This window comes from Alligator mississippiensis, chromosome 3, assembly GCF_030867095.1.
Source record: "Alligator mississippiensis isolate rAllMis1 chromosome 3, rAllMis1, whole genome shotgun sequence".
NCBI lineage: Eukaryota > Metazoa > Chordata > Crocodylia > Alligatoridae > Alligator > Alligator mississippiensis.
The window spans coordinates 204244045-204256937 of record NC_081826.1 but is presented as its reverse complement, the minus strand read 5'-3'; the positions used below and the strand labels follow the sequence as shown (position 1 = coordinate 204256937).

The window sequence follows — 12893 nt, the reverse complement described above, 5'->3', positions numbered from 1 at the left end:
TATGAATCTATGAATATCGTCCCTGGCATGGTCTCCAGTTCACATTAGGGAGCTCAGCCTGGCTGCTTTTGTGCATACTAAAAATCCCAGATGTAATGCAACTTCCCTCAGCATGGGAATGGGTGTGTGCCAGTTGCTGTGCTTGAGCTAGAGCTCAGAGGTATGTGCCTAGCTTTGTGGCAGTTCCATTACTTCCATTTGGGGGTTTAACGTATGTGGAACAGGTATGTTGTTTCACTGCTTTACTCTTTAGTGTAGTCTGGATGCAATATGCCTGTTAACTCAGGGATGCACTGTTACATGGACTAGCTAGTGTAGAGTAGCTGTAGTATTCGGCCTGTTTGGAATATTTGTGAGGGATTAACAGTGATCTGCACTTTGGATGTGTGGTTGTATTGGTACCTGCTCTCCCTCCCCCTATGCCTGCTGTTTTTTTCTTTTTTTATTTCTTTCTTTTCTTTTTCTTTTTTTAAGTGTTACTTCTTTAGAGAGTACCCCGGTGCCATCTTTTGGCTTGTTCCTTTACAATGTTAAATAACTCCATGCATCCCTCCTATGGCTCCATGCCAGATATGGGGCACTTTTGGTGAATTTTAATACTTGCAGCACTTAAATGTTATCACTAAAGTATTAAAAATGTATTGCCACCATCTGGAGCACTGTTGTCATGCAAATCATGTATTATTCAGGAGACAAACCTGTCATTCCCAATGTTAAAACAAGATGGAAGAGCAACCCACAGCCACACTTTCATCTATATTCTATCCATGATGTGTCACACATTTCTTTTCTGGTAAAGTTGGGACTGGGTCAGATACCAAGCTTATGAAAAGCTTGCTCCAGCCTTAATTAGTGAGTGGCTTTTGTTGTCCCATCATACATTATTCAATTATTACATTATCTCTCTACATATATATTATCCAAGATTTGGGAAAGACTTTTCTTAAACTGAACATCTCGCGTAGCAGGGAGGGACCTGGACTCTGCTTTAGCTATACTTAAGCATTCTAGGGGGGTTTCACTAAACTATTGGCTATTTTTTGCTCCTTAAGTCAGATTTGAAGGAACAGAGGTATTTTGTGACAACTTATGATGTTTTAGTAATCTCCATTTTACACTGCATATAGCCTTATACTGAACTAACTTGAATTTTTTTGAAGTGATTTTATAAATAGATCTAAAAATACATGCATTCCAATGTGCAACTAAAATTATTCTGTGTAATTGTGATAACTGCAAAGACGTTGGTATTTTGGAGTACTACACCCAAAAACTATCAATTGGGTCCAGTGGAAAAAATGGTTTCTGGTGACTATTTATATCATGTTACATTTTCTTCTTTATTTGGAAGCTGTTCTTAAAATGTGCACGATAAACAAATACACAGATCTCGGGAGTGATTTTTGCCTGTAAGTATGCTGTGATAGCAAGAACCAAGACTGTACATGCAATTAGGCACAGGGGTTTTTTTAAGCTGTTTTTCTGTCGTTTTGCATATTTTGAAAATGGTTACATGGAGAATTGGGGGGGGGAGAAAGCTGCAAATAATGTACCAAAGCCATCGTGGGAAAGGAGGTCACCTGCAGCAGACTATTATTAGTAAGGATCTTTTTTGAAACACTGCAGTTGAAGGTCATTCTTTTCCCTTTTTGGGGAACATTCTTTAAACAACTCAGCATTATTTTGATTTAGCATTGTTTTAGATATTTCTGTCAAGTAACTGGAAAAGAAATAAATCTGCTCATTTCAAGATGATGTATGCTAACTGGAGAAAATTGCCTGCAGTTGGGCCAAATCTGTTTTTGTTCCTGTTGGTCTCAAAATGTACCTATATAGGGAAAAAGCTTAATTTAATTTAATTGTGACTTTTCCTAAATTAAGGAGCTGATGCAAAACCCACTGGAGTTAAGAAAAAGAATATCAGTGACTTCCATGAGTTTTGGATCAGTGGCAGGTACCGCTCCAATATGAGTATAGAGGAACAGTGTTTGGTCCTTTGAAATGACTGAAATTGCTTGCAGTGCTATTCAGCAGTATTTATTTATTCGAGGTATATGCCTCCCTTCCCAACAAAGGCTCAGGATAGCTTACAGTAAGAGAAAAGACTAACCTATAAAACAGGAGGGTGACAGAGTATAAGTATATCAAGGGCATACATCAGGATTTGGGGGAGCATCTATTCACCAAGGCCCCCCAGGTGAGGACAAGAAATAATGGGCACAAGCTGATTGAAGATCGCTTCAGGCTAGACATAAGAAAAAACTCCGTGCTGGGGGTTTGGAACAGGTTCCCCCTGGAAGTGGTAGAGTCATCCATCCTGGCGATCTTCAGAAAATGTCTTGATGCCCATCTTGTTGGGATCATTTGATCCCAGCAGTCTTTCCAGCCCATGTGCAGGGAGGCTGGATCTGATTATCTGTATGGTCCCTTCCAGCCCCTAACAACAACTATGAAAACAACTTAAAGGGGAACTAAAATATCAACATAAAACAGAAAGGCTTTAAACAGTATCTCAGCCTAGATTTTTCTTAAACACCTGTCTGAATTTTGCCCTTCAAAAAAAAGGCAAAATATACTGCTTTGTAACCAATCTGTAGGAAGTATAAAAAATAATGCTAGAGACCCTTAGTGGAAGTTTTGAGCACCTACAAAATGAGGTTTGCTATTTAGGTACTTAATTTTAAATACTTGGCTTAGAAAGTGTTGGTTCAACTGATCTACCATATTTACATGAATCCAAGCATACTTTAGGTTTAAGATGACCCAACCTAATAATTAGGTTCAGTACATGGAAATATTATACATTTGTTGTAATTTTCCATGCATACATAGAATCTAATCACTGGCAGGAGTGGTGGTTCCATCTTACGTTTATCCTCCATCAGTGCTGCAAAGGGCAGGCAGTGGGGGAGTCAGGTGGACTTGAGTGCCCCAGACTGGAGCAGTGCCAGAGTTGCGGGGGAAGTATATGGGTGGAGGGAGCAGAGGCTGCACAGGATTGTTAGTGGGGTTCAGGGGGAGTGGGGGGGAGGAGAGCAGCTGTGGCTCTGACTCTGACCCCAAGCCTAGGTTAGGGCTGGTGTCAGAGCCACAGCAGACATCTACTTTTCTGCTTATACTCAAATCCAAGATGAGGGGTTTTTTTTTTATTCCCCATGGTGAATGGGGTGGCAGGACCTCACCTTGGATTTGAGTAAACATGATATATTGTAATGGGTTTTTGAGTTGTTCACCTGCCTTCAATGCATGATGTACCATTGTAAACCATAATTAAAAGCTTCAAAAATGGGAACAAAATAGTTCCAACAATATGTACGCTGTACATGGTATGATAATTCTATAAACTGCACACCAGTATGTGCAAGAAAATAAAGCATATTTGCTTAAGAGGGTTGGCTCCCTGACAGATTGGTTTGGTCACTTAATTGGTCATTCAGTTTATAATACTGGAAGAAGAACACAGAATAGCTGAATCATGGACTGCAACTGTCAAGCTGAACTGAAATGCTTTTGTGTGTATTGAAATGGCAACATATATCAGAGCAAACAAAAGATCTTTATGGAAGTAAAAAGGGAAGAGAAGGTATGTTGGAAATGTACCAAGTGTTCAAGTGACTAGAAAGGAATTGCACATTGAGCGAGACAGTGAGGAGAATGTGTTCATAGAGAAAGAGAAAACACTTTGCTTTTGAATGAGAGAGTGATTTTTTTGAGATTTAAGAGGAGCTGACAGCAGTGATCATAGTCTAGTGCTGACTAGGTCCATTCAGGATAAAGAGATATAGAGTAGATGAAGCAATATTTATTACTGAAATATGCTGGTGTTTAAATAGAAACTGTGAGCCTCTAAGAAGTGATTATAAGGAAACCTGACGAATGAGCAGGAGACCCTTCAGTCTGTAAGGGCCTGATCCTTTGGGGTCAGGGTAGAGTACCTCTTGCAAGGGGCTGTGCAGCCTGATCCAGTTGAAGTCAGCCCCACAATAATAGTTGCATTCAGCAAGTTGCAGTATCAATTAGACACTAAATTGTAGGTCCTCTTAAATGTGTATTTGTATATTTGGTTACTGGGGACTGCTTAGGACTTCACAGAGGGAGTGAGATACCACTTTAAGAGATCCATTCTGCCCAGATGCATACACATTGCAGTCTCCCTGTAGTACAGTGGTGTCACATCATATGTGCGTTTAACTTACGCGAATTTAACTATACGCGCTTGGCAAAAAAAAAAAAAAAGAGAGAAAAATAACAATTTAAATAGTGCAGGCGATTCCGTCCACCATTTCCGGTCCACTTCCAGGTCCTCCAGGGAGCACGCTGAGGCCCCCCCCGCTCAGCAATCAGATCGGCCATGGGGGGACCCCAGGTGCCCCCCAGACCCAGGAGGCACCAGTTGCCAAGCTGGGACAGGGTAATTTTGACTATACATGATTTTCACTTTACACACTGACTTTAGAACCTAACCCCTGCGTAAGATGCGACTCCACTGTACAAGTAATTTAATCCGAATATTAGAGTGCAGTCATTGTTATTAATTCAGCAGAATCTGTGTTTCATGGTGGAACTGCAAAATAACTCTTCAAGGATTAAAATTGAGGATCCATCCTGAATGGAAAAGCCGCTCCATCTCAAGACTCATTTTCATTTCGTTTTGTTAATAATCTCCATGTATAAAACTAGAACTGACTGTGGCCAATAGTTATTTAATATGTGGCAGTGCAACACAAGTATAATAAGACATTACTGGATCATTAAACATCTAACATTGCCCAAGATTTACACTTTTGATCATACCTAGTTATGTACACACACATTCATGTTAATGGATGTGCATGTGAATCCCCACATGGCAAAACAAGCAACACCCTTATTTGATTTGCATAAAAGATCATGGAAAATATATTGACTAGGTCCTCAACTGCTGTCAGTATGCATGCATAGCTTCACTGAAATCAGCGGAGCAAAATTGTTGGTTATTTTTTTTCTTGGCTTGTTTTGTTTTGTTTTTTTTACCATGTGAGACTGTAGCCCTTCTTTTTACTCAGATTATTCTCACTCCTTGATCTTTCTTCCAAAACTTTTGACATAGTTTATGATTGTTTTAGTTTGTATCAGGTTCAATTCTTGGACTTTTACTTTAATTAATAATTTGTAATCAGCCATTAAGAAGGACTACACCTGCTAGTAAGAGTTGAGGGATGAGGCCCTAAACATACGTTCTTGTTACTTTATCTACAACACTTGTTCCTGTCTCAAAATACTTTGAGTTAATACAAGGTGACTCATATGCACACCTCTTCCAAGTGCATGTAAGAAACTTAGAGGTTACTTGGTATTTGAGCTATTATTTTGTTTGTAAATTTGTGGATCTCCCTTTTGTCAAACATCTATAACAAACCAATTCTCTAGAAATGCTGAAATAAGAGCACATGTTCACACGCACCATTGCAGACATTAAATTAATTATCTTTGCTGAACATACACCACTCCATAATTCTGTGGTACTGTGGCTTGTTAATTTTGGAAAAGAGCAACTGGCTCTGCATCAGATCCTACACTTAAGGGCAATAATATAATTTGTAATTGATTTTGAACAGTGCAGATTTATGGTTTGTTCTGAAATGATGAATGCAGTGTTTATTATCTTTTCCAGTAAGATTGTGCACATTACAAAGGAACAGATTGATGTGAATTGTATTGTAATGCTGTATGTTGATTCAGAAGTCAAAACTATAATGAACCATTTAGTTACTCTGAAAGTAGTAAGATAACTATCCCTTAAAAATTAATTTTAAATCCAGTTTAAAATTTTTCTTTTTTTTTTTAAGTTTCTCTCTTACAAAGAATTTTCTGGATACACTAAGTTATTTGCACTCAGAAATTGTTATCATGTCTGCAGATACTCAGACTTTTATATTAGATTGTTCCACTGGAGTCAGTAGGTCTTATCTGAGTAAGAGTTGTGTGATCTGATCTTGTACATCATAAATGTGCAGCATACGTGTCAAAATATTCTTGTATTTTTCTGAGCCAATTTTCTAACACTGAGTGACTGCCTACAAAAGTATTCAGATTTTACAAATCAAGGGCCAAATGTTGCAGCTCCCCCCACTCACAGGAGATTTACTGAAATAAATTGTAGTTCTACTGTATTGGAGTAAATTGAAGAAAGATGGACTGTAGAGGCAGCACACTGTTTAGAACTGAGAAAAAGCTGGTAACTATCCTTTTTGAAATGTTGGTATCTGTTAAAACCGATATTCAGAGCTCCATTTTCTTTTCTGTGCTAGTCAGTGACATCATAGTGTCAGTAGTTGATCTTGGTAATAGCTGATTCAAATCTTTATTATTGTTTATTATTATTATTTGTTATTTATATTATTCTTGTTCAGTCATCTGTTTCCATATGTTTTCTTTCAGTTTGCCAAGTTAAATGGCACACTTGTAAATTTGTAAATGTTCAGGATCAGTAGTTATGCTTGTAAATACAACTCAGATCAAAATAAACTTATTTTTTTGTTTGTTTCAACAGATGTTGTCCATTCCTTTACTTTTCTGCACAGGCAGAAAGGGACATTGTGTTTACTTTTATTTATTGTGCTTTCTCTTGTATGCACACATACCCTTCTGAAACTTTTTCTTCTGACTTGTAATTTAATTGGCTATTTTGTTTTAAACAAATTTTGGGATATATTTAGTATATTTTGATCTGCATGTTATGAACAGAAGTTTAATAAATAGGAAACTTGAAACGTTTTATATTGTGGATTTAAAAAATGTTTTCTTTTTGATAGCTGTTTTATGGAACAGGAAACAGGATAATCACTGATCTAATGGTATCAATACACTCTTACTTCCATGTTCTTTTAAATAAGGAAGGAATTTTAATGCTCATTAAAGGTGTGCAGTTTCTATCTTCAACCAGAAAAGAAATGCAGCAGAACCAGAAATATATGCAGTCTCCTCTGAACTACTTTAATGTTCAGCTTTTACATAGAAGACCCTGTGTATATGTATGGGATCAGTTTCCAAGTAATTTATTGTTTTGACCTTCACTTAAGGGGCAAGGCTAGCGCTCACTGGACAGTGAAAGTTGGGTGGGGTGAGCATGTAATAAAGAATTGTATGTAGGTTGGGGAACTGGCTAGACTTTAACTGTATCCAGACATGTTACTATGTTGGTGTTTCAAGGGACGCTGAGAAAAGGGTATGTGTTGTTCGGTTTTTTTGTGGGTTTGTTTGTTTTTTTTTTATTAGTTGAATGCCACTGAAGCACAGCTTAAATTTTAATCCTCTTTCTACTTAATATTTTGTTTATATGTAGGTTTCATTGCAGTGGGCTAAATATATCTCTCAGATACACCAGTGCAAATGGAGAATAATAGATTTAACCTGGTATAATAGGAACAGAAATTTGTGAAATAGTTTTAAAATGTACCAGAAAAGGTTAGTGGCGTATTTTAACAGTCCACACCTATTTGACCAAACATTGCTGCCACATTCCCCACCACTCGCATACTGTAAAAACAAAAAAAGCCAGCAATCCAACACAAGGCATTAAAGTAAGACAAGGCCCAAATAGAGGGACAATTTATAATATGGACCATAGCTCTACAAAGTTCAAGTGTGAATCTTTGAGAAATCCTCTGACATCCCATTTTGGCTTCTTTTATTTTGTTTGCAAAGTACTTTTAATAGATGAATTTTTCTGACCACATTCAGTTCGCATACAGTCACAAGAATCCCTAGTGTGGGTCATTGGTAGAACTAGACCTCCCAGCTTTCAGACTACAAACCACAGCCTTTACACCTTGAGCCAAAGGAGTAACTGGGAATCGGATTCATTTGGGTTTTTTCCTATTTGAAGCAGCAGTGGTAGGGAGGATGTTATGCATACTGTGTCTATGGGTTATACAGTTATTTCCCAAACAGAAGAATACTGGGACTCAGGGGGTGCATCTATACGGGATTGCTTAATGCACATTAGACTAATTCTACTGCGCATCAGCACAGCTGACAAAAACTGCGCTAATACACAGTAGCTTTAGTCCTGTATGTATTAAGCATTGCACAAAGTGTTTATCTGCCCTAATGCACAGCAGGACTGATTACGGTGCATTTGGCATCTGTTATTACAAGTACTAAGCTGTAATTATGGTGCATTAATGAATGTGTAGACGTGCCCAGGATTTCTCACCTATGTTCTTGTTCTGGAAGTGGAGCTGGCTAATGTGTGGAGCTCAGGCACCCCACCCTAGCACGCACTTGTTGTGAAAAGCAGCGTTGAGGATCTAGGATGCATTTCTCTCATCGGCCCTAAGGATATTAGTTATGAGGGAATGAGTGTTTTCACTACAATAAAGATTGCAAATGGTAAGGGAATTTAACACCTTGAGCCCCGGGACCCCTTTCTGTTTAACTTTAACCCAGCCTGCTTGCCTAAGAACTCCTTGATCAAACTCCTGCTAGAATTGGACTTGAGGAAGGACCAGTTTCCTTTTGCATCCATCGCTTAAACACTTGACGGGACATCTGGTGGCCCCAGAGGTGGCTTTATGGATGTGGAAAAGCCACGGGATCTGAGGGCTGAGACATGAAAGGAAAGCTCTTCGGGGGCTGGTTCTTTTTAGAGGGCCGAAGAAACCCACTCTCCAGGCAGCCACTGCTGGAGCCGAAATGCCTCAGGAAGGCGCTGTGCCAGGGGTGGGAAGCGGGGCAGGAGCCTCGGGCCGGAAGAGCCCCGGGGCGGTCTCCCTCTTCCAGGGGCGGCCCGGCCCGTCCCGCGAGCCCCTGCCAGCCCCGCGGGCGTGGAGACGGGAGGACCCCGGGTGGCGGCGGGCGGGCTGCGGTGCGCGCTGACGTCGCCGGGATGCGGCCGGGCTGGGCCGGGCCCGGCGTGCCAGCAGCCGGGGAGGGTGCCGCGGCCGGTGCAGGCGCCGTGCGGGTAGGTGGGGGCGGGGCGCGGCGGTCGGCGGCTGCAGCCATTGCACCCCCGCGCTCGGGTGAGTCCGCGGGGCGGCGATCTCCGCTCGGGGGCTATCCGTGTCTGTCTGTCTGTCTGTCTGCATGTCTCCGTGTGTTCCCATCTGTGTGTGCGTGTGTCTGTATGTCCCCGTGTGTCCCCATGTGTGTGCATGTCCCCGGTGTCTCCATGTGTGTGTCCATGTGTCCCTGTGTGTATATGTCTGCCTGTCTGTCCCCATGTGTGTCCCTGTATGTGTGTGTCTGTCTGTCTGAATGTCCCCATGTCCACCCGCCCATGTGTTTCAGGGTGTGTCCTCTCCCCCCCGTTTTTGCCTGCCTATGTGATTCAGCGTGTCTGTGTCCCTGTCCATATGAGTGTGTGTGTGTGTCCATGTCCATGTGTTGGAGTGGAAGCAGGGGTCCTTTCACCCAGCCAGTAGCAGTGGTGTCAGGTCACTGCCCCCCCAGCAGTCCCCTGCTGCCAAGCGCTGGCTCCTGGACGCTGGCTTGTTTACAGCCCGGGGCTTCTGGCCCACAACACACGGCTGAGCCGGATACCCAGGCTTGGGGCGAGCAGCCAGAGTCCTTCAGCCAAACTCTCCCCTCAGAAGCCAGGCTTAAAAACACAGCCCTGTCCCAGGTCGGATGAGAAGTTCTGCCCTGCCCCACACTTGCATCCTTGACCTTCCCAAATTGTCCTCTGGTGACCACACCATGCTGTGTAGAGAGGCTAGCATGGGTCCTCGCAGTCAGGGTGACGATAAATGTTGTTTGGGCTCATCTGCTGCCAGTCAGCTTTGTGTAAAACTTGCGCAAATGGATGGGTGCGGGGGACAGGTGCCCTGCTCGTCTTCAAAATCCTATCAATGTTACTGGCAAGGTATCACAATAGACAAGCAGAGACCAAATGTTTAGCCCTGCAGGTCAGACGAATGGTGGAAGATTGGTTTGTAGGCCAGATCTGATCTGTGGTGTCAGTCCAGTGCAGGATCCCAGCCCTATACCCTGGATTAGGCTCCAGTCCCATGTGCCCAATAGCAGCCTCAGCTCAACATACAGGGTCATGGCATCTGGGCCTGGAAACTTGGCAAAGGGGGAAGTGAGTGGTGGTAGCACTGATTGCATCCACTCCTCTACTGCCAAATTTCCAGACCTGCAGGGAGCTCCATGGAGCAGATAGGTCCAGCTGACTGAACCTAGCCCACAGGCCAGAGGATGAGCCCCCCCCCCTTGCAGTAGCCCAGAGATAATGCTTTTAGAGTGCCCAAGGGAAACACACACGGGGACATGCAGAACCTCTTGGAAGTGTTATTCAGGATTCTTAATAGCAAGGAAATTATTTTGGTGCCTGTGTTTTGCTTTTTATGGAAGCATTATAAGCACTGAGCTTACAGAAGTGTTTAAAGAACCCAGTTTAGATGAGTTCTTCTATCTGCAAGTTTTGGAGTAATGACCATAACTTTCTATTTGTGCGTTTAGCATCAGATTCAATAAGGCCTATATCCTGATGGGAGTTTGCCTTCAAATGCAACTGCAATATAATGGTAGATGTCATTGTTGAAGAAATCAGTGCTATCATTTACAGGATGTTGTGTATGTAAATGACCTTCACAGGCAAACCCTTAATACACAATGCAGTTTCCTTTGCAAGTAGCTTCAGTGTTGATTTTGTTACATATATATTTGTTTTTGAATATGGATATTTGCTTTCATGGTTCACCTTCTTTCTTGCAAATCCTTTAATTAGGTCATACTTGTGGCATAAGGACTGTTGTGCATAATTAGTTTAGTTAAGGGGCATTCATGAGAACACTGACATCTAGCAGAATAAGTCTGTTCTAGACACCTTTTGCAACTGGAAGGAAAAGAGCAAGTTAAATTATTTTGGCATATTTTCTTATTAAAAAATGACTTTTTCAGTAGAATCTAATTTTTCTTAATAAAAATAAATGCCAGAACACAGAATACCTGTCTCTATTAAGTTTTGGGCAGCTCTTCTTGCTGCTTTGGAGGAAAGGAAAACCTTTTAACAGGCAAAAATGCAATTATTTCTTATAACCCATTTGCTTAGTATGCAATATTTGTGTGGGTCAGCATTGCAAAACTATCCTGCATTCCCTTTATCCTCTTTTCCTTGTGAAATAGGTCGTTGCTTAACTGGGAAGTTGTATGTCATGTCCAAATGGCTGGGGCATGAGTTTTCTGGACTTAGCTATTGTCTTTCTTTTAAACTATATTCCTTCTGAGAGCTTGACTTACACAACTGTACATCAATTGCTCTCAAATTCATGAATATATTAGAACACTGCTGCCTTGTATGACTCAGTGACTACTTAATGTTGTTTTGAAGAATCAGTATTTTGAGGACCAGACCCTTTACCTTGCTCTTTTTCAGGTAGCTGTAAGCAGGAGTTTGATATAGTTTTAGAACATACTGGGGGCTCTTCAAACTTGTGCCAAGGGACATAAGCAGGCCCTCAGCTGGGAAGCTGCAACATCTCTATCATGCCTTTCCTGCCTTTTTTGAGACCTCAGATGCATCTAGTGAAGAATCTGACATCATAACGGACACCTGACTAGTTTAAATGTAGACATGTAGTAATCGTAAAATTGGGTGATTCATGACATACTGGCATTTACATGGGTGTTTGTTTCTTGGTAATTCTTTTTCCTCTCATTTTTTGGGGAAATCTCTGAAAACGTGCCTCCAAATTTATGTGCTGACCGCTTGAATGTGGTGTCAACTACTTCACAGTACATACTTTGATTCAATAAGTGTTGATGCTGTAGTTTCACTGAAACAGCTTTCCAGCATATGTTGGCATGACATGTTTGGGGAACTAGGTTGGAAGGTTGCATTATTTTGTGTTTTCCCATGCAACTGATTATTTTTGTATCTCTGCTGAGTGGTGAAATTTGTGTTCCCAGTAGGAAAACTGAGATCCTCTTCTAGCTTCTTTTGATCACCCTGAGACTTTCCATTACTGCTGAATTGTGTAATCACAATATTCTTCATGCTCTGGGAATGATTTGTTTTTTCCAGTATAAGAATGCCCTGCACCTGTGCTGATTGCCCAGAAAAACTTTTTAAAAAACCTCTGTATCATACTTATTTTGTCAACAATAACATATGCTGTCGTTCTCTTAAGTCTGTCTGACAATTATAACTTGTTTCACTTTGCATAATTAGCTTTTTACACCATTCTTTCTCTCTCTCTCTTTCTCTCTTTATAGGTATGTATGTATATATATATATATATGTGCGTATGTGTGTGTATTTATGTGTGTATAGAGATGTATAGGTATATAAATGTGTGTGTGTACATTTTTCTTTTGTATTATGTATTTTATACCTGGCTAGGTTTCTTATATCACAAAATAAATTCCACCTTGCCATTTTCTTTTGTCTCATGTTGTGATGAATCATTTTACTGTTCTCTGTTTCTTTAAATGTTTTGTAGAACACTCAAATAATTCGACTGAGACATGTATACCAGATACAGTAAAACAAGTTTTTCCTGTTTGATGTCAGTTGTCTTAATTTATTTATTTTTTTTATATAACCAACACTGCAAATTACAAAGTATGTCGCTACAGGCAGTCCTCGGACTTATGACACAATTGGTTCCTGAAAACCATATCTTAAGTTGAAACGTTGTAGTTTCTCATAAGGAACAATGTTATAAATGGGGGATTGGTTCCTGAACCAAGGCCTGATACCCTATTTTCACCAAAAATACCCCCGAATTTTGTACTTGATTAATTATAGATGAGTAATATAGCTACATTAATGTATTTATATTGTAAATAGCGATCATATTGATTTGGAAGGACGTCTTTGCAGTGACTTTGCTGGACTTTTTGAAGGGTTCTTGCCTGAAGTTTTCTCAGGAGTCTTGGCTGCAAGTTTTTCTGGAGTCCTGTCTGCT

General features: G+C 40.8%; 1 protein-coding gene across 9 annotated transcripts in view; it reads left to right on the top strand.

Moving 5' to 3' along the window:
- Positions 1–12893, top strand: part of AGTPBP1 (ATP/GTP binding carboxypeptidase 1) — a 123499-nt gene that overhangs the window by 4540 nt on the left and 106066 nt on the right. The window contains exon 1 of one of the 9 annotated variants that reach the window (XM_019478044.2): positions 8876–8944. The exons of 6 other annotated variants lie outside the window; for them this stretch is intronic. The gene's annotated coding sequence lies outside the window, so the exon portion shown is untranslated. Of the gene's footprint in view, positions 1–8875; positions 8945–8981; positions 9003–12893 lie in introns of those variants that run through there. 2 more of the 9 variants (XM_059724825.1, XM_059724826.1) reach the window with 2 other exon arrangements.